The 26,331-nt window shown below is 44.3% G+C and overlaps 1 long non-coding RNA gene and 2 other non-coding genes across 5 annotated transcripts in view; all 3 read left to right on the forward strand.

Annotated features, from left to right (window-relative positions):
- LOC122791606 overlaps positions 1–26,331 on the forward strand; it is a 127,683-nt gene that overhangs the window by 18,216 nt on the left and 83,136 nt on the right. For all 3 annotated transcript variants that reach the window (XR_006363174.1, XR_006363176.1, XR_006363175.1), the window contains one exon: positions 14,259–14,351. This is a non-coding gene — a long non-coding RNA (uncharacterized LOC122791606). The remainder of the gene's footprint in view (positions 1–14,258; positions 14,352–26,331) is intronic.
- Positions 14,093–14,180, forward strand: LOC122791877. The gene has a single exon (XR_006363233.1). It is a non-coding gene; the product is annotated as a small nucleolar RNA SNORD88 (small nucleolar RNA).
- LOC122791872 lies at positions 17,595–17,681 on the forward strand. Its single transcript, XR_006363228.1, has one exon. It is a non-coding gene; the product is annotated as a small nucleolar RNA SNORD88 (small nucleolar RNA).

Raw genomic sequence — 26,331 nt, forward strand, 5'->3', positions numbered from 1 at the left:
TGTAGTTGAAGGTAAGGTGGTTCATACAGCCTACCTGATCTGGCCAAAGCCTTTGATACCATTCCCCAATCAGAAATCCTAGACAAACTCACTAAGCTAGGCATAAACCCCTATGGGTTGCAAACTGGCTCACAGAATGCACAATTGTGAAAGTAGCTGAATCCAACTCAGACTGCCGACCAGTCATGAGTGGAATCCCACATGGTTTTTCCTGGGTCCTCTTGTTTATCTACTTCTCTGAAGTCCAGGCCAACAAGAAGGGACTCTGGCTGACTAAGTTCGCAGACAATTGCAAGTTTGGAGCTGCTATTAATTCCTCCTGTGTAGGTTGACATCCTACAGAAATGCCTCACTGAGACTAGCGACTGGTTGTCAGAACCATGGCCTTAACTCAGTGCCAAAAATGTCATCATCCCCTTTGGGAACAACTCTGTCCACATTGATGGTAGTCCACTGAACGCAGAAGGCATTATAAGAGATCTGGGAACACAGGTTGACAGCAGCCTCTCTTTTGACCACCACGTTGCCACTGTGTTCAGAAAGTCCTATGTGGCAAGTCTCATTACTAAAGGTTTTGCATCCAGGAAGAAAGGGGTTATCTCCCTCTACTCTTGCCTCATTAGGCCAGTCATCTGGTACAATGCCCCTTTTGGCATGTAACTCACTAGACATCTGCAGCAACTGGAGAGGCCGCAAAAGTACCTCACAAAGAAGATCCTAGGCCTTAAACACTTATCTTATATGGACAGACTAAAAAAACAACTATTCTCTGTCTCTCATTGCCTACTTAAAGGCAATGTCTGCTCGACTTACAAAGCCATGTCGGACCCAGCTCTGTTAGAAGTGATGCATCTAAAGAAATCCCAATCCCTCCACACCCCATGCTCCAAAGGCCTCGATCTCATTACCACAGTCAACAGAACAAGATGGGGGGGATAGGTTCATAACCCAGAGAGACTACCCATGCTATGGAATAGACTTCCTATACATGTCAAACGGAGCACCTCACTGGCCCTCTTCAAGAGAAGTCTTGATGAGTGGATGGGAAATAGGAAATTTACCCTGGGGATCACTCCAGTGGCATTGAACTGCTTAAGGCTGGGTTTGGCTTATTCCTCTGTGAAAGCTCCCCTCAGTCATTTCTGCTTGTCTGCCTTGGTCTCCTCCTTTGGTCTCCATATTAGAGGTTAAAATCTTCCTTGAAGGCTTCCTTCACATCAGACCTCCCAGGAAGCCTTTCCCCCTCCTTGAGACCTCTGTTTTGTCTTTGAAAAACATGCTGTGGCTCTGTTTGAACCTGCAACTACAGCTACCCTGCAGCACTACTTGGCTAGTAAACAGCACAGTCTTCTGTCACTTAAGGAGGGTGTCTGAACATAGTCATGATGGCCCCCCCCTTCCTAGTTTTAAGGATAGGGTTTCCTTGCATACTGTGGCCCTTTTATGCCCAGTTTTGTGAATAAGTAGTCACTTAACCAGTGTGTTCATTTACCTACTTTTTTCCCCCCTCTCCACAATAGTCTTGAGTTCTGAATACCTTGGCTATGCATAGACAACTCGGATTTTGCTTAGCCTTAGTTTGATCTATCAGGAAATTTGAGCAGCTTTTTGTGTTTTTCATTCGTGGGTTCTGGGAATGCCCGTTTCCAAGCGGACCGTTTCCACTTGGATTTCTAAGGCTGTTTCCTTTTATGTTATTCACAGTAAGAGCATTCTACTCCTGAGGCTCATTCTGTGTCAGCTGTGGTTTCTTCAGGTTTATATACTAACTCCACTTTTTTTTTTTTTTTTTTACTTTCCGTAACACCTGGATGAGAACCAATTACTAGCTTTGGTGTTTTCTATTTTGACACCACCGTTTTAGTTATTAACAAAGTTGCAAGCAGCCTCTCTTGGATTTTGATGTGTTGCACTTGCGACAAACTGCAGCTTGTATGCACTTTTCAGATTAAGGGCTAATGGACAGTCTACACATTTTATTCTAGACAGATTTGCTGTACTTGTGTTCCTTGCTTTGAAGTTCAACTTTAACGATGCAATTTTTAGGTTTACGTGGGCATAAGCATCAATTCCTTTATTTTGGAAGATTCCTGCATTCAACTTTTTATATGCCAGTTCTTCATTTGTACAAGTTTTTGAGTTGCTTCGAGGGTGAAGTCTTTGCAAGGCTGATTTTTCAGCAGATCACACTTTAACCATTTTAAGTTTACTGGTACAAGTACAGTATTATCTGATCACGTCCCATACTGCACAAACAAAGGAGCGTCTTCACCATGTTAGCATATATTTAATAGGAGAACACACAGCTCTTTGAAAACGTTTAAAATTCAGCACACATTACAGCATTTACATACTCAAAATATCATTAACAACCAACAAGAAAGCAGCCTGTAGTGTAAACTAAATGACTATTTTTTTTTAAAACTGGTTAAATGCTAAATATACTAGTTTAATCTTGGATGCTTATTGGCAGTTTTTAAAAAAAAAATGTAAACATCCTGTTAAAGGAAATACTGTTTTGCAGCATGTAGGTCATCCAACTTAGTTGTTTGGATTTTCCCAGTTAGGGGTTGCCACAACGGAACTCCGGTCCATTAATGATTGGCAGTAGCTTTTTACGGTGCCGAGGTGCCAGCTCAACACCCTACCTTCAACAAAGGCGTGCCTATTCATGCATGTCTTTTGAATGCCACTCTACCACGGGGAGGACATGCAGACTCCACACAGAAAACGCTCCTGCCGAGAATCGAACAGGAGAACCTCTTGCTGTGAGGCGACACTGCTACCTCTGCACCACCGTGGCTTACATGGCTAATTCTGAATGTTGTCATTGTTTTTATGCAGGCAAAACAACTAGAATGCTTAGAAATGTGCTGTAGAATACAATCTTTGACAGATTACCACCAATGCATTAACTACGAGAGGGTGCTGAAAAGTTCTAAGCCCAACCAGCTTTCTTAATTCTGAGCATCGTTTTGCCTCTAGTTGAAGATAAGGTTATTTCATCTTGTAGAGTGCCAAGGAATCATAACACTATGATGTGAAGTTGTTCGATCTCGCCGTTTGTTCTTGCACACTGGTTTGGAGCCAATCCCTCAGCTCCGAGTCGGCCACATTCCATGCTCTGCGTCTAAGAGAAGCTCGAGGCACAGTCCTATTCCATGCTGCTAACCCTTTAGATCCAGTTTACTGCTGCAACAGGTCTCGAGCTTGTTGTGGGAGCGGCTGCTCCTAGGCCTTGGGCCATTTTTTTTTGTTCTGTCAGGGCTCTGTCAGATTTTTTACTAGTAATCCCTTTTTTATCCAGTTAACCGGTAGTTGTTATAGTAGCTATGTGTGTGTTGTGGCAGTTTGTCTAGTTTTATACATATAGTTGTATTTACAATTTTATGCTTAAAAATGTCAGAAAAAGCAAAGTCTGACTTTAAACGTTGCCAGTGTGGACAGAAAATGTCCATAACTGATAACCATGTTTCCTGCGTCTACTGTCTGGGTGTCCTCTTATCTTCAGGAGGATTGCTCCATCTGCCACTCGTTTAGTGGCAGAGTGATGATGGAGAGACGCAGGAAACTGCTTGAGAGAGGTCTCCTTAAGCCGGAGTTTCAGGAGGCATTGGAAAAGGCAGACCAATCATCGAAGGGGTCTAAGTCTTCAAAGGTATCTGAGCCCAGGTCATCGGCTCAGAGTACCTCTTCTAAGATTCGGTTGCTGGCGCCACAGACCTTGGAGCCGAGCACCGAGATGCTGCCTCGAGTCGAGGTCCAGGTCTTGGAGCCAGTGTCAGAGGTACCCCCTTCATCGATGCTTCGCTCGGTGACCTCTTCGGCCCCTTCGACCCGTTCCTCCAGGCTGTCCGACACCGATGTGGATCGAGTGGTGCGGAAACTGATGGAGAACACTGCCTTATCAAAACTAATTGCGGTTTCATCCCAGTTGGTTTCGAAGCTTGAGGCCCTTCCTGTCCCATCTGTTGATCCTCCTTCGAGACCAGTCGAGTCATCGGAGCCGGGAGTCTAGGATCTGATGATCGTTGATCCCCCGGGGCCGAAGCCTTAGTGCTTTCAGCTCCACTGACCTCTGCACCCATCGAGGGGTCCCGGAGCCGACAATGTCTCCTCGGTTCTGGGGGGAGAGTCAAATCGAAGTTTCGGTTCCGACTCTTCCCCTCGGTGCAGATTAGTTCGGCTCCATCCCCTGGATTGGAGCCCGTGGTTCCGGGCCCGTGGAGGCTACCATCTTCGGAACAGGTGGAACCCTCAGCCCGGGGCTCCGGTGCCTTCGAGGCCATGAGGAAGGTCTTGTCTGGTAAGACTTTCACATCGTCAGATTCTTCTCCCTCCCCGAAAGGTCCATGTTCTGTCTCTGCACCACTGGTTCCCACCAAGCGTAGAGACCCAAAGCCTCAGTCAACCCCAGTGGGTGAACCTGCTCCTCTGAAGCTTCACCAGATGTCCCCTCTGATGTCCCGAGGAAGAGATTGTGCAAGAGGAGGCACCTTGATTTGCCACAGGAATTGTTTGCATCGGATACCGACTTGGATGAGTCCCCACGGTCCTCCTCTGAGGATGTCTCGTTTGCCGACATCCTTGAAATTCTCAAACAGAGGGGTGACTGGCAGTCCCTTGCCCCCACTGAGGACGAGTCAGTGTTACTGAAGGCTTTTGGGGCTCAACCATCCACCTCCTGGGTAACGCCGCCCTTCGAGTTAATGGATTTAATAGCTCAAAGGGCGTGGGAGTCCCCTGACACATTGGAACCAGTCCCTCGGAGGCCCAATAAGTACATCACTGCCCCCCAGGATAAGGCGTACCTCACCAGGAGAGTCCCAGTTGATGCTGTGGTGGCGGCGGCCACCAAGAAAGAAACGTCTGAAGCATCTTCCTCTGTTCATCCTCCTAAGAAGGACTACAGGACGATGGACAGGTACAGGAAGCGCATTTTTAGTTCAGCAACTTTTTCCATGCTATCGCTGAACTACCTCACTCATTTTACCTGTCTTCAGAGAGATCTCCTCAAGGAGTTGGGAGATGCTCTTCAGGGTACCGCAGATGTTGTGGTCTCCGGCAAGGTGATAGCACAGCTCAATACCTTAAACTCTATCTTCAACTCATCCATGCGGCTCATTTCCTATGCAGCCGAAGGATCGAGTAGGGCTGCAGCTTTAGCAGTTGCTTTGAGGAGACTATCCTGGATGCACCTATGCTCCTTTGCGCAAGCCTTCAAGTCTTCCTTTACAAATGCCCCTTTTGATGGCTCCTTTGGATCGTTCCCGGGAAGCCCTTTCAGCGCTCCTGAGTGGAGGCCCGACTGTCCTACTCTGGAGGCAGTCGGGGGTCGCTTGGCTTTATACCCGGAGGCCTGGCTAAACCTCACTTCAGATTCCTGGGTAAAAAGCATAATAACCAGAGGATACAACATACCTTTCTTAAACAATCCTCCCACCCAAAAAAGATTCCCAGACGTTCCACCCACTCTGCGGGATCACGCAGCCATAGAAATTCAAAGGCTGTTAGAAAAAAAGTCATCTAGCCAGTCCTGGTGGACCAAATAGGATCCGGAACTTACTCAAGGTTCTTTTTAGTTCCAAAGAAAACGGGACTGGAGACCAATACTGGACCTCAGCAAGCTCAATACCTTTCCGGATGGTCACGCTTCAATCGATCCTTCGTTTCTTCAAACGAACGATTGGATGTGCTCTATAGATCTCAGGGATGCGTACTGCCACATAAAAATGACCAGGCCATCCAGAGATCATCTGCGCTTCCGGCTGGGAGCCAGTCAAATTTTCAATTTCGAGCTTTGCCCTTTGGCCTCACCTCAGCCCCCAGGGTGTTCATCAAGTGCATGGCAGTAGTGGCGTCCCACCTGAGACCACTAGGATTCTGGGTGTTTCCATACTTAGACGACTGGCTCCTTACCACCACCACCAGGCGTCACCTATTGCAAGCCAGGGACTATACAATCAATCTCTGTTCCCGTTTAGGCATAACTCTGAACTTCGAAAAATCTGTCTTATCGCCCTCACAGCATATATCATTCATAGGAGCGGAATTAGACACTACCTTATCCCTGATCAGACTTCCCCAATCAAGAGTCTCAGCCATGAGAGAACAGATTTCTATTCTTCTAGAAAACGAGTCCCAGCCGCACAGGTCTTGAAAGTTTTAGGTACGATGGCAGCTGCCCTTATTGCGGTCCCCCTAGGGAGAATGCACATGCGGATCCTCCAGTGTCTACTCTTCGCACAGTGGTCTTACCAACAGCTGCCGTTGTCGCACAACATTCTGCTCACGGACTCCTGCAAACGGGATCTTCGATGGTGGATGAACAGTCACGAACTTACGATAGGCCGCCCGTTTGTTCTTCCTCCCCCCATAGCCACAGTGACCACGGGCGCTTCCCTGATAGGGTGGGGGGAACTTTTTCAGGGGAGAACAGTTCAAGGCGAGTGGTCGAAAATGAAGTACAATCTGCACTCCAGTGTCTTAGAGTTAAGAGCAGTGTTCCTAGCGTTGCAACACTACTTTCACGACTACTTACCTCCGGGAACAGTTGCACTTCAGACAGACATGTCTGTGGTCTGGTACATAAGCAAGGAGGAATGGTCTTACCCCTTATGCAGAGAGGCCCTAGGATCTGGCAATGGGCTGTGTCCACCGGACGCTTTCTCATAGCAACGCACATCCCGGGAATGTCCAACGTAATAGCAGACAGGTTGAGAAGAGCCATCCTGCTGCCTCACGAGTGGTCCCTCAAAAATCAAGTAGCGGGGCCAACCTTGCTGCAACCTTTTTGCATCCCCCTTGAATCCCAAATGCAGATGCTATTTTGCCCTACTTCCCCCTCCGGGGGATGCCCCCAGGGATGCACTTGTACACAATTGGCCCCCGGGTCTCCTATATGCCTTCCCTCCTGTTCCATTGATCCCAAAATTTCTGCAGAAAGCCAAAGGTCTGGAAAGGACGATCATCTTGATAGCACCATTCTGGCCTCGACAAATCTGGTTCCCCTTCCTCCAAGCTCACCAAATAGGGGAACCTTGGTCTCTGGACCCAGTGCCAGACCTGCTGACCCACTCGTCAGGAGTTCTTCACCCCTCTCTCTCGTCCCTCAAATTGACAGCTTGGCTGCTGCACTTCCCAGCTTAGCCAGGTCGGATCTTTTGTCTCCAGCAGTACAATATATTCTGATTTCTTCCCACAAATAATCCGCTAGAAAATTGTACAAGAGCAAGTTGAAACGTTTCACGTGTTGGGCCTCCAAACAAGGTATAGATCCTTTGGTTGCTCCTGTTCATAAGATTCTAGAATTTCTATCCACTCTCTTTCATCAGGGGGCTTCAACATCCACCATAAGGGTACAGCTGGCTGCCATATCTAATTTTCATGTGGGTGAAGGAGGCGCTACAATTAATGTCACACAGACTTTGTAGGGCTTTCATGAAGGGAACTCATTTCCAACCACCTATTCGAAGCCCAGTTTTTCCTTGGAATTTAAACTTGATGCTATCCCAACTCATGCTATCGCCATTTGAACCAGCTTCGTCATGCCCACTGAAATATCTTTCCTGGAAAACCCTATTTCTGGTGGCAATCACTTCAGCCCACAGTTTCGGAGCTGCAGGCTCTGTCAATTAGACCGCCATATCTGATATTTCATCCAGACAGGGTCACCTTGCGTACTAATCGTCCTTTCTACCAAAAGTCTGCTCACAATCTAATCTTAATCAGCCCATAGAACTTCCCACATTTTCCAGGAACCTTACTAATAAGATGGAATACATGCTTCACAAATTGGACATACACAGACAACTGAGATTTTTACCTGGACAGAACAAAAGTTCAGGAAATCGGACCAAATATTTGTCTCATGCAGATAATAAGAAAGTACTTGCAGTTACAAAAATCACGCTATCCAAATGGTTTTCAGACTGCATAAACTTTAAGTTATGTTCTTACCATAACGTTCCATGTGAGTTGTTAATCTCGCCTTTGTTCTTACATTCCCGCCCTCTTTCCCCCTCCATGTTCTGGAGGAACCGGTACAATTCATGGTTGGTTGTATTTCTCTTGGTTCTCTTGGACTGCCTGTGTCTATGTATGCGTGCGTAGTCGGACAGGTATAACATATTGGCCTGTATCTGTCATTACCTTTTATGTATGTACGTGTATAGGTATTTTTGGTGCGTATGCATGTGTATGCAAGTATGTTTTTGTTTGGTTTCTTTGCAAACTAGATCTGAGGGTTAGCATTAGGGGATCATGGGATAGGGGCTGTGCCTTGAGCTTCTCTTAGACGCAGATCTTGGAATGTGGCTGACTCTGAGCCGAGGGATCGGCTCCGAATCCATGTAAGAACAAAGGCGAGATGAACAACTCACATGGAATGTTATGGTAAGAACATAACTTCTTTTTTTTTTATGTGGTTTCATACCACTGACTGAACCATGTCAACTAAAAGTGTGGAATTTCAAGTGTAGAGCTCAGCAGTCATGAAGCTCCTATTCCTGCAGAAGAAAACACTCCAAAGGAAGTCCACAAATAAGTGATACGAACACAGTGACAAGTGTCTTTCTTACTTACTCAGCTGTTAAGTGTGCAAACTTTCGGCACAGACTCGAGACTGAAGCTGCAGCAAGGTCTGGGAAGCCTCACTGTGTCAGCTTCTGAAATTGACTGTCCGGGACCTGACTTTGACATATCGGCAAATATTGGCAGAAACAGTTGCTGAGATACTACAGATGTCCAGAGAATGTGTTGGGTTTCTAATCCATGAGCAGCTGTCGTCCAAATGGGTGCCGAAATGTTTAATGCCCACGAGAAGTAGAGTGGACGCCAAGTTAATTTTTCAGAAGTTTAGAACTGGTGCCAACATTTTGGAATTGCTAGTAACTGTTGATGAAACATTGTTACAACAGTCAGCACTCAGTCTCGCTAAGGCTAAAAGTTCAAGACCCAAAAGTCGTCGGGAAAGGTCATGGCCACAGTGTTTTTGGATCGGGGAGGGGTTATGCCTGACCGTTTTCCAAGGGGTCAAACAGTTAATGCAGCCTACTCTTGTAACTTGCGTTGTGAATTAAAGGAGGCATTGAAAGTAAAAAAAAAAGAGAGAGAGAGAAGGAAGCTGCAGAAAGTTCTCTTTTTGCAAGACAATGCACCTGTTCACAAGAATAGCAAAACAATGGATGCTTTGATTGAATTTGGGGTTAGTGCAGAGACCATCCACCCTACTCGCCAGATCTTCCTCCATCTGACTTTCTAGTTTCCAAACCTTAAAGAGTTTGAAATGGCAGCAATTTGAGTGATTCAGCGGCGATTGCCGCATCAGAGCAGTACTTCAGTGACCAGATTTCAGACAAGCTGGGTTACAGAAACTTCAGACAATGTGCCAAAGTTTCAGACAATGTGCCAAAGTGTGTTGAACTTCGGGGAGAATTGTAGGTTTCATGGCTCCATATCACTCCCTTCTTGGTCGGGCTTAGAACATTTCAAAACCCCCTCGTCAACAACAGATCATGTAATACTAAGGTTTAATTTTAGTTTGAGTGAATGATTTAGTGATTCCCTCCTATGCATGGTGGTGATATTAATTTGAAGGCTGAGTGTTTACAGAGTACAACTGGATAAATTTAGCTGCTGCTAAGCATCTGGGATTAGAGAGTATGTTTAGTATTTAAACAAAGAATTAGTTTATAAAATTGGTCTAACAAGCAATAAGAGAGACGCCCTTAGTCTGTGTCACTTTGAGTATTTAAATGTTGTAATGCATGTTGCATTTTAAACTATCCTTTATTTCAACAATGTAATATTTCCATCAGTTCTGAAGTCCGCTTTGGTTATGCCTACTCCTAACAGTTTATATAGGGCAGTGTAAATAACTACAGAGCAGTCTTACACCTCCCATTTGTTGAAGTACTTGAGAAGGTGGCAAGTGTGAAAATGGATTCATACACAAGGAGAAAAAATGCAGTAAAAACTGCTTTTGGCCTAGCCATAGAATGGAAGTGACCCTCAACAGGATCTTTTACTTCCTAGGAACATGAGATCAGCATCTACATGTACAGCCAGTACTGTTGGGTGTTGCATACATCTGACAGATTATCATTTAAACTTACTGCACTTGAGTACTATGAGATCACAGGATTAATATTGGATTGGCTTATCTTCCACCTTTTGGGGAACAAAGTTTAAGGGGGTCAAGTTTGCTTTCTCATGCTCTGTTACCTGCCATGCGCCACAGGGTTCCATTTTAGGTCATGTCACTGGCATTATTCCAGTGAAAGGCTTGAAATGCCACTGGTCTGCCAGTTCCTTTCCTTTAGTCTGTGCCCAACAGTTATGCGCATGCATCAGTTTGGTAATTGTCAATAAGCAGACCATGAACTACCAGGTGTCATCTCAAATATGCATGTTCACATCTTTGGAGCATCTGCGTCATTCAGTACATCTCCCATATACGGTCCTGGATGTACACAAGTCCCATCTCGCCAAGAAACTGATACCAGTTTATTAGGCTGCCCGTCAGCTACACATGACTTTCTACACTTTTTTCACTGGCTGACAACCATTCATATCACAGTTCATAAACAATTACTAGGTTGACTGCCCTTGTGGGCCATTTTAAGCCAAGCCAATTTCCCTTTTTGTGCTCAAAATAACTTATCCCATTTAGACTGGCCTTAACCATCTGTGGTCTGTAATTCTGTACTACTCCTTATGAGAATAAGTGGGATCACTCATGCATGGTTGAAAGCGTTTAGGAGCTGCCTCCTTCCATTAGTACAGTGGACGTTCCCGGGGGACATTTTCTGTTTCCTATCCACAAATCTAAGCTGCACTTGAAAATGGAGAGAGGTGAACTTTTTTGTAGGTGGGTGGGGAATGTTGCCTAGTAGTGGTATCCTATGCGAGATGTACATGTTTCTCTAAACAGTTCTGAAACCTCTTCTGCAACATTCTACACAGAGCATTTCTCACGACATCTGACTTACTGGTGGGCAATAAATACATAAGTAAACTGGTTGGAGGATGGCTTGAATGCCAGACAAAAGGTCCCCCTCAGTCTGTAGGACACACAGGACAGTGACTGGCTTTAATTTGGTCTATGTAGGGCATGTTTAGGCCTTGTATCCTTTTAGTAAGACATCTTTGTGGGCATTCCAGTTGCTGCAGATGTCTGGAAAGATGCATGCCAAAGGGGGCATTGGATTCAAGGATTGCTTTACTCTGCCCTCATTAGACAGATGATCCACAGGTCTAAACAGAGACCCATAAGAAAAATACTTTTGTAACATCTTACCATTTCCATAGACTTTTTTTCTCTGCAGTATTTTTAACACTAAGGAATTCATTGCCAGGCATGAGGAGCTCACCACTGCCACTAATGTTGTGGATGCTGGGATGCATCCATGCCAGGGTGAAAGCCTTCAGGACAATTTTTTTTTCCTGGGTCTTCCTGGGTTATCTATCCATTTTAAGAGATGAACAGAGTGGTAAGAAGTGTGCCGGTCAGTAGGACAGTAAGTTTGGCCTCCCTTGTTGTCAGCTTGTAGACTTGGATTACTGCCAGATTGAGGAATGGACCTGCCTAGCTCCCTGACTCGGTGGCGCACTGTTTCAGTAGTACATAACTGCCTGGCCTCTACCCACCCAGACCAGTTGATGTACTGTTGAGGGGTTGTCATTTGGGGAAGAGTTGCTTCCTTCCTGGATGAGCTTGCTTTGGCTGCTTTGTCACATTTCCTTGCTTGGCACCTAGTTTTGTAAAGGAAGGTGAATGGATGCGAAGTAGCCACATTGGTGGCTTTATGGGACTGCAGGAACAGTGGTGAGATATGCAAAACAAAAGTCTGTAGAATGAAATTAGTTGTGTTGGTGCACCCCCATTTCTTTTGACCTTCTGCATCAGGTAATGCAAGACCTTATACTTAATGGGCATTCATATTAACTGCCTGAGATGGCCTATGAGGAATCTAGCAATAGTAACTACAAAATGCAACACTGGCATTTTTTTTTCTGTGACTTGCTTAGCTGTTGTGATTCACTTTCAGAGAGGTGATTATTTAAGGGACACTAGTGATGCCTAGCAGAAACTTTACAGCTTTCCTGTAAGTCACACCACAGCTCTTCCCCTATTAATATTCCTTTCTGGGCTCCAGGAAAATAGTGCACACTCCCATTGTCTCTCAGCTTCACATTAACATCCTTACTTTGCTAGAGATTGTGCTGTACAATCTGGCATGGTCTGAATTCCATTTCTCGGTACTGCCTGACTTTTGTTGCCATCATTTGAGGGATTTTGCTTTTGAGCGATTTGTTAGAGCCTGTATGTGTCCACCATGTATTTACATTAGCACATAGTGTTTGAAAAGAATTTGCAACCTAATTTGTCTAGGTGGTTCTCCTTGCTACACAACAAGAAAATGGTGGATAATATACTGCAGCCCTTTTGGGCGGCTTCGAAATACTGTGCTTTGTGCCACAGTCAGAATGCTGGGCACCTCTTTCCTATCCCTTGGTAAGTCGTTCATTGTATTGAACTTTCACTGAAGTGAACATTTGCTGTGTTTTCGATGAATGAAGGTCCACAGTAATGAACCTTGATTCCCCTCAAAAAATAGGCTCTGCCCATTGGAAGTTGCAACACAAACTTCCTGAGCTCTAGTGGAGGGAATGAGTTAATAGCATTTAAAGCAGGAAAGCTGCAGCCCAAAAAAGATCAGTCTGGGCAGAAAAGTGATAAATGAACTCGAGAGGGAAAATATTTCGGGAATTGACTAACAGTAACACAAATGCAAACAAAACTCAGTAAGGAATAGTGAAAAGGTACTGGATAAGTTGGACTGAAAAAACAGAAAAAATCTTCACACTTATCAAATGATATATGAAAATCAGTGTATACCAAGATTCCTCGTTCTGAAGCAGGTGTGGGCCTAGTTTTGAAGCAGGTATGTGCCTCTGAATTTCATTACATGTATAGATCTGCAATCATATGTATCTGTTGACATCAGATCAAAACTTGGTGAAAGTTTTGAAACACGAGAGTAAGTCTAAGATGACTTCCTTTATTAGTTTAGCAGAAGCATATCTGTATCGAGCAGGAATGGAAACTATTTCTGAAGCAGCTTCCCATCTTTTAGGATCTAACACAGGAGTGGTTAAGGAGAGGTGAATTTAAACCAAAAAATGAAAGGTTAATATTGGCCCAGGATAGTGGACTACATATATATTGATTTTCAAAGTCCATTGAGTTTGTGGGACAAATGCAGGTTTTTTTAGGGCAGAGCTGGTAACAGTTGCACAACTTGTTGCCGGGTGTGATTTGTACTAATGGCAGACTACCTGTATACCTAAAGCATAATGTGTCAAGACTGTTGCATTGGGGATTGTGTAGACATTACAGTACTGAAGTAGCCAAGAAGCATTGGAAGAATGAGCCACAAAGTATTACAGAGAGCGCTATCAAATAGGATCACCCCTTGCCAAAAGTTGAAAAACTAGATGCGAGAACCATGTATAGTAGTCTTTGAAAAGAAGGTAAAAGTAGCATTGAAATTGCTACACCCAGTGATTTTGCTCTTTTTTTTTTATACAGAGAAAGTCATAAAATACCAGGATTTGCAGGCAGAAACTGGTGATATAGGATACCCAGACGTTCCAGTAGTGGTAGGAACAGTGGGTCTCAAAGAATTTACAGGCTTATTTAGATTTGCTATAGATGCATTTAACTTCGTATGAATTGCAGGCGGAGCCAATTCTGGGCATGTAGGTGCTGCGAAGAGATCTCTAACATAAGAGATTGAAACAGTACTAATTTCACAAACTTTAATTGTATTGGTATTAGAAACCCAAAAGACTTTGGAGAAATTAAATTGAAAATCAACCTTTTCATGGGGTGCTCTCATGAAGTTTTCATTTATTTTATGTAATGGTATAAATTTTGGGTAAGTCATTTGTGATCTGCTTGCTATATCTATAACCATTCTCTGTCTATATATGGAATTCTTAGCTTGACAGCTTTTTCAGTATTCACCAGATATAAAGAATATAGTAGTCAGAGTGATTTAAAAGATGCTTGGAAAAGGTTTTATTTTTGTCCTGATGATGCCAGCACTGGGCTCTGACTCCTGCTGATTCCTTGTTGCCCCTCTGATTTGACATGCAGAGGGACTGAGGGACACTAATTTTTTTATAGCTAAGCACATTCGAATGAATGATAGTTCCTTGTTTAACATGTGCATTCTTTTTGATTTATATAGATAAGGTGGAGATGCATGCAGGAATGACCTGAGAAATAACCTTGAGGGGTCTGCAGAGACATTCCAGAACCTTCCATGTATGTTGCAAAACGGGTAAGAGACTGGTCTTTTGTAGAGTCATTCTCTGATTATGCCTAGGTACAAAAAAAAGCTAATTAGTCAACTTGTCCACTCCAGTGGAGTTCAGGACGTTTGCACTGTAACTTCCAAGGAGTGGATCCCAAGCCTTTTGACAGAATCAGATTGTCCTCACATTTCATATCTTTGGAACTATAATGGTTATGAAGTATAAATGGCAAACCCTTCAGCACAAACTAATAGTGGTAGTAGTAGTTTTCAGATCTTGAATTGAATTTTATAAGTCACAGTAAACACAGTATATTTTGCAAATAACTTGTATTTCAGCAACCATTCAAGTTACACACAATACTGTCTGTAGGACTTTATTCATGTAGCTGAGGCTTTCATATGAGGCTAAGGAATTCTGTCTGCGCTATTTGGTTGTTGAAATATTTAGAAAAATGTGAACATTTTAACATTTATTAACCGGGAAAGTCCAACTTGGAACGAAGCCAATTTTCAGCGGAGTCCCAGGAATAAATGCTCCATACATGTCTCTATGATGCGTGTGGGTTTCCTCCCACATCAAAGACAGTCCGTATCTCTTTACTGCACTAGACAGAGGTCAGATCTTATTAATGCACTTGAGTTTGCCATTATGTAAGCTTTAAGAAGAACTCTCTTAAAACTTGTACGTAGCATGGGTTTAGAATTATTGAAGCAAACTATGAACAAGCAATATTTGACTCCTACAGGTGTCAGTAAGTTAACTGCAGATGCTCTTGGAGGCTTCACTCCAATGTAATTAAATAGATGGATGGATTCTTGTTGGATCTGGTATGTCTGTGTGGATCAAGATGCTTTGCCATCCCTGCTTGTTTTTGCTATGGCTGGCCTGTACCTCTTGTTCCAAGACTTCCACATAACAGGGAAGTCCAATTGAGGATATTCCAGTCTGACTAAATGTATTGGTCCACAAACTATCGTATTAAGAAGGTTGCTAATGCGAGAAATCTAAACCATATATTTTGGCGCACTCCTGAATTTGGAAATAATCCATGTCTGCATAGTTGACAACTTCCCTCTGTACCTGGACTCTGCCATTTATATCTTTAAACATGATGGCAGCTGTGGTGGTGTATCAGTGTATTTCAGGGAATATTTTGCCTCAAAGCGGATCCTTAAGGGCTCAAATTGAACTACAGGTTGCTTTGCATGGGGTTATCCTGTAATAGCTGGTTGGAGCACCTTCTTTGTACACTGATAACCATAGAAGATTTTCTCCGTGTTTTTAAAATATCTCGCGGTTAGAAAAAAATTATTTTGGTAGCTTAACTACCCTTTAATATACTAGGGCACCTATGCCTCCAGTGTAGGGTATGGCTTTTAAGAATTCCTAGACTTGCTGCATTGAGCAGCTGGTAAACTGCCAGAGGACTTTTGCCTGATTTGTTTACAAATACAGCTGAAACCAGTAAGTTCTTCAAAAAATAAGGTCTGACCTTAAACTTGTGACCTTCCTTTTAAACTTGCAGGAGACCCCACTGAATTTTAAGGACTGCTACAAGTATGCCAACGTTTTTAACTCTGGCAAAATATCAAAATTCACTTAACTACCACCCTTTACCTTTAGGGAACCCTGCACCCATTTAGAAACCAGAACAAAGTGTCAGAAGAAATTAAAAAATAAACCACCCTGGTGGTCTACCACCATAAACTCAACATCACAAGAACAAAATTTATTTATCACCTAGCAAATCCAAAAACCCTCTTCTCAAGGAATAACAGAAAATAAGTGTTTGGCCCACTAAAAGAACCCACGAACTTTGGCTGGCTGATGTGAGTAAATGTGTTTACCACCAGTCTGTTAAATTCATGTGTGGATGATGTGGTTGTAAGTGTGTAAATATTCAGGGCAAATTTTAGAATGTCTCCTATCCCCAGCTGGGAGATTGTAAAGTGGGCCATCTTCCCCTGCCAAAATGACCCATTAGTTCTTCACCTGGGGGCTGGGTTTTGCTGCTTCCAGCACCAGGGCATGCAGAAAGCCTGTTCTCTAACAGCATTAGTCCTTCAGCTGATTCATTTGCTGCTTGAGTCTCTCACCAGTGCCACCCATGTTGGAATGGGTGCTGGGCTCCTTCACTGCCAAGTTAAAATCCCTAAAGCGAATTTGTTTTCTTGGACTTCGGTATCCTTTTCCCACTTTGAGAGAGGTGAGCCATTTGGTAAGGAGCATGCCGGTTAATAGGACAAAGAATGACCTTCCTGATTTCCTCACCTGTAGGCAGCTTCCAAACTCTAGATAACTGCTGGATTGAGGAAGAGACCTGCCTAGCCCCTTGACTTTTTGTGGTGGTGTGACTGCTTCAGTAGTATGACTTCCTGTCCTCTTCACAGCTGACCACCAGCAGGTATCATTGGTCTGGTGGGTGTAGATGTATTATCCTCCCCTGGATGGATGAGCTGCTGATGGTGACTGAAGCTCATTCTTACCTGCCCCATTGTCTTAAGGAAATTGAATGGGATCTACCTGCTGCGTTTGACCCTGTACATTAATTGATATCATTGGGCAAAATTCCCACATGAGCATTCGTATTGAGTGTCTGAGATTGCCATGTGAATTACAGTAGTAATTAGATTTCTGTAATACTTGCACTTTTTTCTGTTTCGTTTTCAGAATTTTGAGTTTGTATATGTTATGGTATGGCTAGAGGAAGCTTTTGCAGTTTACCTGCAAGTTATGGCATAGCTCCTGTCCATATCTGTGTACCTTTCTGGTCTCACAGGCAACTAGTGTGCTGTCTTGTCTCAACTTCATGGTAGTGTCCATCCATTCTCTGATAGAGATATAAGCCACAATCTGACATGGTCCACTTCCTGTTGCTCCTTACTGCCTGACATCACTTTTAATGAGGAATTTTACACTTGAGAGGTTATTTGACAAAGCCCATCCTGTATGTGTCCAATTACATTAGTACATGCAGTGTTAGAAAGAACTTTGCGACCTAATTTGGCCAGGTGGTTCTCATGTCACATTATTGTAAAAGTGATACTTTAGTGTAGCACTGTTAATGGCTTGATCTCATTTTGAAGTTCACATGCTTGCTGTTAAATCTGTAAGTAGTGACATCTAATTTTCTTGGTAAAGTAATTTATGTAGTCTGCTTGTTGTGTTCGTAACCAGTGTGTTTCTCTTGTATGTGTGTTCTTGATGGCTCTCTTTGGATTCCTTGGATGTGAAGAATGAAGTAGTCTTAATCTTAAAAAGTACTTTTGTCCCAATGATGCTAGCACTGGGCTCTGATTCCTGCTGATTCCATGTGCCCCTCTGATTTGACATGCAGAGGGTCTGAGGGACAATGCTTTTATAGCTAGTCCAAATGAGTATTGGTTCCTGATGTAAAGGTAGCGGTTCATGCAGGAGAGAACAGACATGAGATGTAAAGCCCTGAGAGACATAGAGCCTTTAATGCACTTTGCAAATGCAGGTTAAGATATTGGTTCCAAGTGGAGTAATCCTTTCACCTTGAATGCTGCTAGAGTACAAAGAAAAGGTAAGTGGTTAAATAGATGGTGTCATTCCAGATGTGTGCATTGTGTCAGCATGTGTAGAGATGCAGGACAGTCCAGCTTGCTTCACTAAGGACAGAATGTACCTCTTGTTCAAGGCTTCCGTATGCTGGCTGTAGCCTTCTGTGACCTTCAGTGCCTTTTTAGGCAGCGTCCAGTTGGATGTTCCAATTTAACACGTTGGTCCTATAAAGGATTGTGTTAAGGATTATTTTAATGTCAGAAGTCTAAGCAGTAAATTGTGGGGCACTTGTGCATTTGGAAAGTATGTGTCTGCATAGATGCTGAGACTTGTCTTAAATGTAGCAAGCCCCCCCCCCCCCCCCACTATACCTGCTTATGTCTTTAGTCCTGGTGGCAACTGTGTTTGTATATTTGTCAGAGGAGCATATTGCCTCAAGGTGGATCCGTAAACCCCACAAATTGAACTCCATGTTACTGTGTCATTAATTATCACCTAGTAGCTTGCTACAAAATTCCTTTTGTTTCCTGATAACCACATATGATTTCCTCATTGTTTTGAAGTATCCCTTTTTTGTTTACTGACTAAGCTTCAATAAACTGGGATACCTATACTTTCATTAAGATATGACCGTCAATCTTTCCTAGACATGTTCCCTTGCGCAGTTGGTAAACCTGTAAGAGGACACAGCATTCTTCACCTGATATTTACTAATATGGATGAATCCACCATTAAATCTGTGGTATTTCTGTTAGTGAGGTCTGACCATAAACTTCTGACCAGTCTCCACTAAACTTCCAAAAGTCTTGCAAGAAACCCACTGAAATTAAGGACTGTAAGTGCCACGATTAACCTACTCTGTGGTGAAATATCAGAATTCACTTATGACCTATACTCCCATAACCTTCACCGGGGAATTCTGCACAGAGTTCACTGTCTCTACCAGAGCCAGGTATCGCAAGTATGGAATGTAAGTGGCTAGCAAACTTCTGCAGATATTTCTGGGCTTTAGATAGAAGCCTGCGGGGTGAAGTTGGCACTAAAAGTACCACCATAAATTCACAGCACGAGAGGCTACTTTAAATCGTGTAGCCAATCAAAAACCCTCTTCTTGGAAGGTATTACAAAAAGGAAAATGTTGGGTCCACTGAAGGAACCCATGAAGTTAGGCTAGTCTGTGAAGCCAAATTATAAATCCTTCCAGAAAAAAATAAATGATATTCATCATTGCTGTGAATGTACTAGCAGCAATGCCTCCTTTTCTGGCATGGACATTGCCAGTAGCATTGCAAATATAGTGCTAACTTCACCCCACAGACTTCTATCCTAAGCCGTCTAATACCTTGCTTACCCCACCCCTGTTATCTGTAAAGATCATTTAAATGCTAAAAGTACTTCCTGTATGGGACCTGATGATGATTAACATGGTAGTTTAGTACTGTTAAATACACCTTGCTGTGACTCCCTCCTCAAACTTGTGTAACCTAGGATTAGCTACTGATTTTATTCCCAGTAAATGGCACTGGCCTCTTTCTCTAAGGGTGGCATTACAACTGACCTAGGTAATTGACTCTAGTCTTATCAGCCTCTCTTGCAGAGCCATGAAAGGTATTGCAGCTGACCTTGTAAACCACAGTGTCAGTGTTTTGCTTTGTGAAGGTGGGAACATTCAAAAGGGTTCTGCACTAGATGGTAGCTGTGCAGTGCATGATATCTTGATCTGGCCAATACCTTTGACACTGTTCCCTATGCAGCAGTATTAAGAATAAATGTCTTAAGACTGACCCATGTGTGGTAATATGGCAAACTGACTGAAAGAGCATTGCAGTGCCAGTAGTAAGAACCTCTTCAGAAACTATAAAAGTGACCAGCAGTGTTCCTTTGGGCTCTGTGGGTTGGCCTATCCTTTCAACTTTCCTCTTCAAATCTGCAGGAGGAGGGCAAGATTTCTGGCACACAGTTTGCAGACAACTGCAGATTAGGGAATTAACCCAACCCTCCCTATTTTGCTTTCCCTAGAAAGCCATTGGTGTACTAAATGGGTTCAAACTGAATGCTAGAAAGTGCAGGATTGTTACTTTTGATATTAACCTCTTCCCTCATATTCAAACTGTGTAGACAGTACACTACTGGAAAATAAGAATGTAGTTTACGACCTAGGGACTTGGGTTGATTCCCGCTCTTGACTGTCATGAGTGTGGCTGTAGCTCAGCTAATTGTCAAAGAAACTGAATCTGGGTCTAAGGAGGTTATAATTCCTTCATACTCCACGTTGGTCAGACCAGTTTGCGTGCAGTACCCATTCCAAGATCTACTCAAGGCGAATCTACAGATCATCTCTTCCTCTGAATTGTGTAGTACATTTCAGGGGAAGTGTTTTCATCTGAAACATTCTCAGCCTGTAGTTTAAGCCCACCTACTGATAAGTGGCAGAGATGGAGAATTTCAATGACCTAATTTTACTAGAAATAATGCTGAGGCAGGGGCTAATGCAGATTTGCATATTTAACGTGCACTTACTACAGGACTTAATTGCTGCAGTATTAATTTTTGCAGTGGTTTGAATTGCCAGTTGAATGGGTCTATGGCATAGTGGTAACCCTGACAGTGGAGGAGATTGTGAGTATAAAAGTGCCAAATTACCACCTATTCACTGACTGTCGTTGAACCTGCCATGGTAGACATGCATTGGAATCCCAGGTAGAATTTCAATCGCACACAGGCACTTGCTGAAGGGAATTTGGGGTCCTTGACTAGTTAAATCACGCCAAGAAGCAGGTGGCACTTATTGCAGCTGCCCATTGCATGTCCTTCTGCAGATGTGAGCAAGCATGTGAAATGCAGATCTTAGGGGGAGGCGGCATACTGCTACTTGGATGATTGCCGTGCCACTGTAATGTTCTTGTCGGGTGAAGGAAATGAATGGTTAGTAAGTAGACGCATTGTGGCTTGATGGAATGCAGGAACGATGCTGAGAAAAATAGCATGAAAAAAGTCCAGTGAAATTACCTGTCTTGGCATCTGTATTTGCTGCTTTTCAACTTAAGACATCAGATTGTCACTAGGCACAATCTCTGGCTATTCATATTGTCAGTTACTGCAGCTGATTCCTCATAGTACCAAGCACTGTAGCACCATGTTTTAACATGACACGTCAAACTTAGCAGTTTACCTATGTGTCGCACCACATCTCCTCCTGTCCTCATGAGTATTCATTTCTGCTCTGTACTGTCCTGTAGATGTCCTTCAAGAATGCAACTGCAGTCATAACATATGGGTTGTCCTGCCTCAGGCAGCCCTCGGTCAGCCGAATTCCAAAGTCTGGGTCCGGCGTCGGCTGGTGTTACCTCCTCTCCGACGTCACAATGGCTGGAGTATAAAGGCATCGGCCGACGCCATCTTCAGTCTTTCTTGCCGCGCGGTGCCCGAAGCAGAAGCAGTTCGCAAGTGCCGGTCGGTTAGCTCCTGTGTTTTCAGTACTGAAGTCATCTAAAAGCTAAGTACCCCGTTGGGGAACATTTTTTCTTGCCTCAGCCGATGTCAGAACAAATTGAGAAAGTTAATTGTTTGTCTTGTGGTAAACAAATACCTCATAAGGACTTCCATTCTTACTGTCTTCCTTGCCTGGGCCCAGACCACAACGTCTCTGCCTGTGCTTGCTTTAATAAGCGCACTCTCAGGCGCCGGGCAGAATTTGCTCAAGACTTTTTTGGCGAATCCATCGCATATACCATGCTGTCGGATCAACTGACAGCTCAGTCTTCCAAAAAACGGAAGGACCGGGACCGGCACCCTCAGCCCGCGTCCTCTACCAATACTACTCCTAGACCCTCCGCTAGTGCTTCGGTCCCTGCGGTAGCGGTAATTCAGCCGCTCCAGGCTGACGACACATCGTTAACTAGTCCTTCGGTCCCGAAGACCTCTCTGGTGCCGGTTGTTGATTTTCCTCCGGATACCGAAGTTCTTGATTTACCCGACACCATTCCGGTGGACAAGGTCACTCCTGCACGTGGGGCTGCTAGGCCTCCTCTATGTCCATCAAGGCCTTTGCACGTGCTAAGGTCGCCAGCCAGGCCAGGGCCCATCCTAAACCTTCTGTCCATGCCCCCTCTTCTGATAAACAGATTATGTCTCTTGCTGCAGACCTTATTTCCCTTATCAGGGGGTCTCGGCCTCCCCCAGACAGAGGTTCTCAGCCTCCTGCAGAGAAAAGGCCTAGAACTGAGCAGACTGAAAACCTCCTCAGATGAGGCCTCTGGGGATTCTGAGCATTCAGATATTCTAGAAGAATCCTTCCAGGCCTATGAGGACTCTGATCCTGAGGAATCAATTCCCTCTGCCTCTCCTCCAGAGGATTTCTCTTTTGGTGAAGTCCTGCACTCAATGAGGGAACATTTCCAATGGCAGGGTCAGGAATTCTCTGATTCCAGGAAAAGTCTCCATACCTTCCTAAAGCTTCCCCAGCACAGACCTTTAGCTATTCCTCCCGTGATGGATGTTTTGGATGAGGTTTTCTCCGATTCCAGTGCTAACCCTGACTCTCTTCCCCCCTGCTCCTGTCAAGCCGGACAGATATTAGAGTCCCTGACACTCACAAACATCTCTTTAAGGCAGGGTCCCAAGGGAGTGGCTACCTCCACTGCCAAGAATCCTTTGCCAGCGGATAGGGAAGCCAGATCTATGGAGAGATGGGGTAAAAAAAAGTTTATACCTCTACCACCCTAGCCATGAGGTCTCTTAACTGCCTTTTTCATATGTTTCAGTACCAGGATTTTTTACTGGATGATTTACAGAAAAAGTTAGCCTCTCCTGAGCCTATTGACAGAAAGGCATTGCAGGATCACATACATAACACTCAGCAGGTTAACAATCATTTTCTTCAGTGTGGTTATGATTCATTGGAAGCTTCATATAGGGCAGCTATGACTGGGGCTGTGATACGTAGACATGCTTGGTTAAAAGGTCAGCCACTGCCAGACCATGTCAAAGTAAAGTTACTTGATGGCACCTCTGGAAAAACAGAAGCTTTTTGGCGCTAATGCACAAGATGTGTTTAAGTCCATTGAGGAAAAAGCTAAGTCAGTACAGACAGTCAAGGATTTCCTCCAGGTTCAGCCACCCAGATTCAGTAGAAACTGGCCTTCAAAGAATTGGTCCTTCCCAGACTCGGACAAGTTTCAAAGGGGAAAGAACATGCGTGGCCGAGGCCAATACCGAGGCTCCTACAGGGGACGCCAATGGCAACCTACAAATCAAAGAAGTGCTGCAGCCAGTCCAGCTGCACCACAAGGACAATCACAATGACTTGACTTTCATACCGCCTACAAGGGCTCAGAAGCACCCTTGGGTGGAAAATTATCCTTATTCTCAAACAACTGGCATATCTTAACCAAGGACAGTTGGATTCTGGATTTAATAGACACTGGTTACAGATTCCACTTCCATACTTTACCTACAAGACAAGGCATGCCAAACCTGCCACACCATCAAAGGGCAGAGGCACTCATTCAGGTTTCAAAGCTATTGAGTATAAAAGCAATAGAAAAGGTACCTCCCCAGGAACAAGGCCAGGGATTCTATTCAAGACTGTTCCTTGTTCCAAGAAAGGAAAACAAATGGAGGCCTATACTGGACTTGTCTACTTTAAATACCTTTCTCATTGTGCCAAAGTTCAAAATGCTGACGTTACAGCAACTCCTTCCCATGCTGGGCAAGGGGTCTTGGCTGGTCACTCTGGACCTCAAGGAGGCATACCTGCATGTCCCAATCAGACAAAGCTGCAGAAGATACCTCAGATTTCTTGCAGGGACAGAGCACTATCAATTCTCAGCATTGCCGTTTGGCTTATCTACTGCGCCCAGGGTCTTCACGAAATGCCTGGCATCAGTAGTGGCACACTGCAGACTCCAGGGAATTCAAATATACCCCTACCTGGGCGACTGCTTCATACAAGCAGACAACAGACAAACCTTAATAAAAATCTTGGACTATGTCATGCAATTACTACAGGCCTTGGGATACACAGTCAACGTTCAGAAATCAAGGCTACTGCCATCCCAACAGATTATCTTCCCAGGAGCCAAACTGGACACAAACACAAATGGCCTACCTCACAGAGAAAAAACGACAGCAGTTACCGGAGTACTTCAAAGGCCTAGCACGGCTCTCCCAGCTGACTGCAAGGAAACTCCTGCAGGCCCTGGGGTTCATGGCATCATGCATTCTTCTGATACCTTTGGCAAGACTTCATATGAGAAAGCTGCAATGGTATTTGAAAAGCTTATGGTCCCAACACAGCCAAAGCCTAGAGGACGTAATCCCACTTATTCCATGCCTGCAAAGGGAATTCGTGTGGTGGGCTCAAACAAGTCAATTAAACAAAGGCATGTCTTTCAACAGACCTCAAGCAGGTCAAATAATTACAACAGATGCCTCAGATCATGGATGGGGGGCACACATGGAGGGCAGATGCGTTCAAGGTCAATGGACACCAAAGGAAAGACATCTGCACATAAACCAAAAAGAGATGCTGGCAGTGATACATGCAATCGAGAGTTTCGAAAAATCACTGCAGCAAGGACATTTACTAATAAGGACAGACAACACCACTGTCATGTGGTATATAAACAAGCAGGGAGGGACTCCTTCATACCCCCTCTGCAGACTAACAATGATTCTCTGGGGAAAAAGCACAGAGTCTGAAGATACACCTGCAATCCCAGTTTGTGCCAGGCAAGGACAATGTACTGGCAGACAAGCTGAGCAGAAATTTCTTGGATCCACACGAATGGATGTTGCATCCCCACATTTTCTCACAAATAATGGGGAAGACCGGACATAGATCTATTTGCGTCTCACACGAATCATCACCTGGAAAAGTTCTGTACCAGGACCCACCATGCACTAGCCTGGACAACGGATGCTCTTTCCTTCAGCTGGAATTCCCTAAAAATTTATGTATTTCCTCCTCTGCCACTGTTGACCAAGGTGATCCTGAAGATCAAAGCAGAACCACCAACAGGCATTTTGATAGCTCCAGACTGGCCAAAGCAACACTGGTACCCATTGCTGTTGAGCATAACTCGGACCAAACCATGGCCTCTGCCTCTATGGCCCCTGCTCCTAACACAGCACAACTACAGGACTGTTCACCAAAACCTGAAAACATTACATCTGACAGCCTGGAGGTTACTTTAACTCCTTCCGCTTCCAATCTTTCCAAGGCAGTTCAGGACATCTTATTGGAAGCACGCAGACCATCCACCAGAAAAGCCTATTCAGCCAAGTGGAAGAGATTCAGCATCTGGGCTGCCAACAGGGGTTACACCTGCTCCTAACATTTTAAATAGGGCCGTCTAAATAACTACAGAGCAGTCTTACACCTCCCATTTGTTGAAGTACTTGAGATGGTGGTAAGTGCGAAAATGGATTCCTACACAAGGAGAGAAAAAGCATTCAAAACTGCGTTTTTTGGCCTAGCCATAGAATGGAAATGACCCTTAACAGGATCTTTTACCTCCTAGGAACATGAGATCAGCATCTACATGTATATTCAGTCCTGTTAGGTGTTGCATAAATCTGACAGATTAGCATTTAAACTTACTGCACTTTGAGTGCTATGAGATCTCAGGATTAATATTGGATTGATTTATCTTCCACCTTTGGGGAACAAAGTTTTAAGGGGGGAAGGGTCAGGTTTGCTTTCTCCTGCTCAGTTACCTGCCATGCGCCACAGGGTTCAATTTTAGGTTGTGTCGCTGGCATTATTCCAATGAAAGGCTTGAAATATCACTGGTCTGCCAGTTCCTTTCCTTAGTCCCGCCCAATAGTTGTACGCATGCATCAGTTTGGTAATTGTCAATAAGCAGACCATGAACTACCAGGTGTCATCTCAAATATGCATGTTCACATCTTTGGAGCATCTACGTCATTCAGTACATCTCCCATATGCAGTCCTGGATGTGCAAGTCCCATCTCTCCAAGACAGTCATACCAGATGTTCATCGTGCATACAGCTGCAGTCATAACAGATGGGTTCTCCTGCCGTCAGGCGGGTTCTCGGTCGGCCGAATTCCAAAGTCTAGGTCCGGCGTCGGTTGTCGTCGCTTCTTCCCTGACGTCAGTGCGACAGGGGTATAAAGGAACCAGCCGACGCCATTTTCTTCAGTCTTTCTTGCCGTGCGGTGCCCGAAGCAGAAGTAGTTCACAAGTGCCGGTCGGCCAGCTCCTGAGATTACGAAAATTTTGAAACCGAAGTCTTCTTGAAAGCTAAGTACCCCGTTGGGGAAACTTTTCTTGCCTCAGACCGATGTCAGACAAAGTTAATTGTATTTCATGTGGGAAGCAAATACCGCTTAAGGATTTCCATTCCCTCTGTATACCTTGTTTAGGCCCAGACCACGACGTCTCGGTCTGTCGCTTTTGTGCTACATTCAACAAACGCACCATTAAGCGTCGGGCGGAGTTCGCCCAGCATTA

Source organism: Protopterus annectens, chromosome 17.part0 (assembly GCF_019279795.1).
Source record: "Protopterus annectens isolate FY-2018-M chromosome 17.part0, PAN1.0, whole genome shotgun sequence".
NCBI classification, from domain to species: Eukaryota; Metazoa; Chordata; order Ceratodontiformes; family Protopteridae; genus Protopterus; species Protopterus annectens.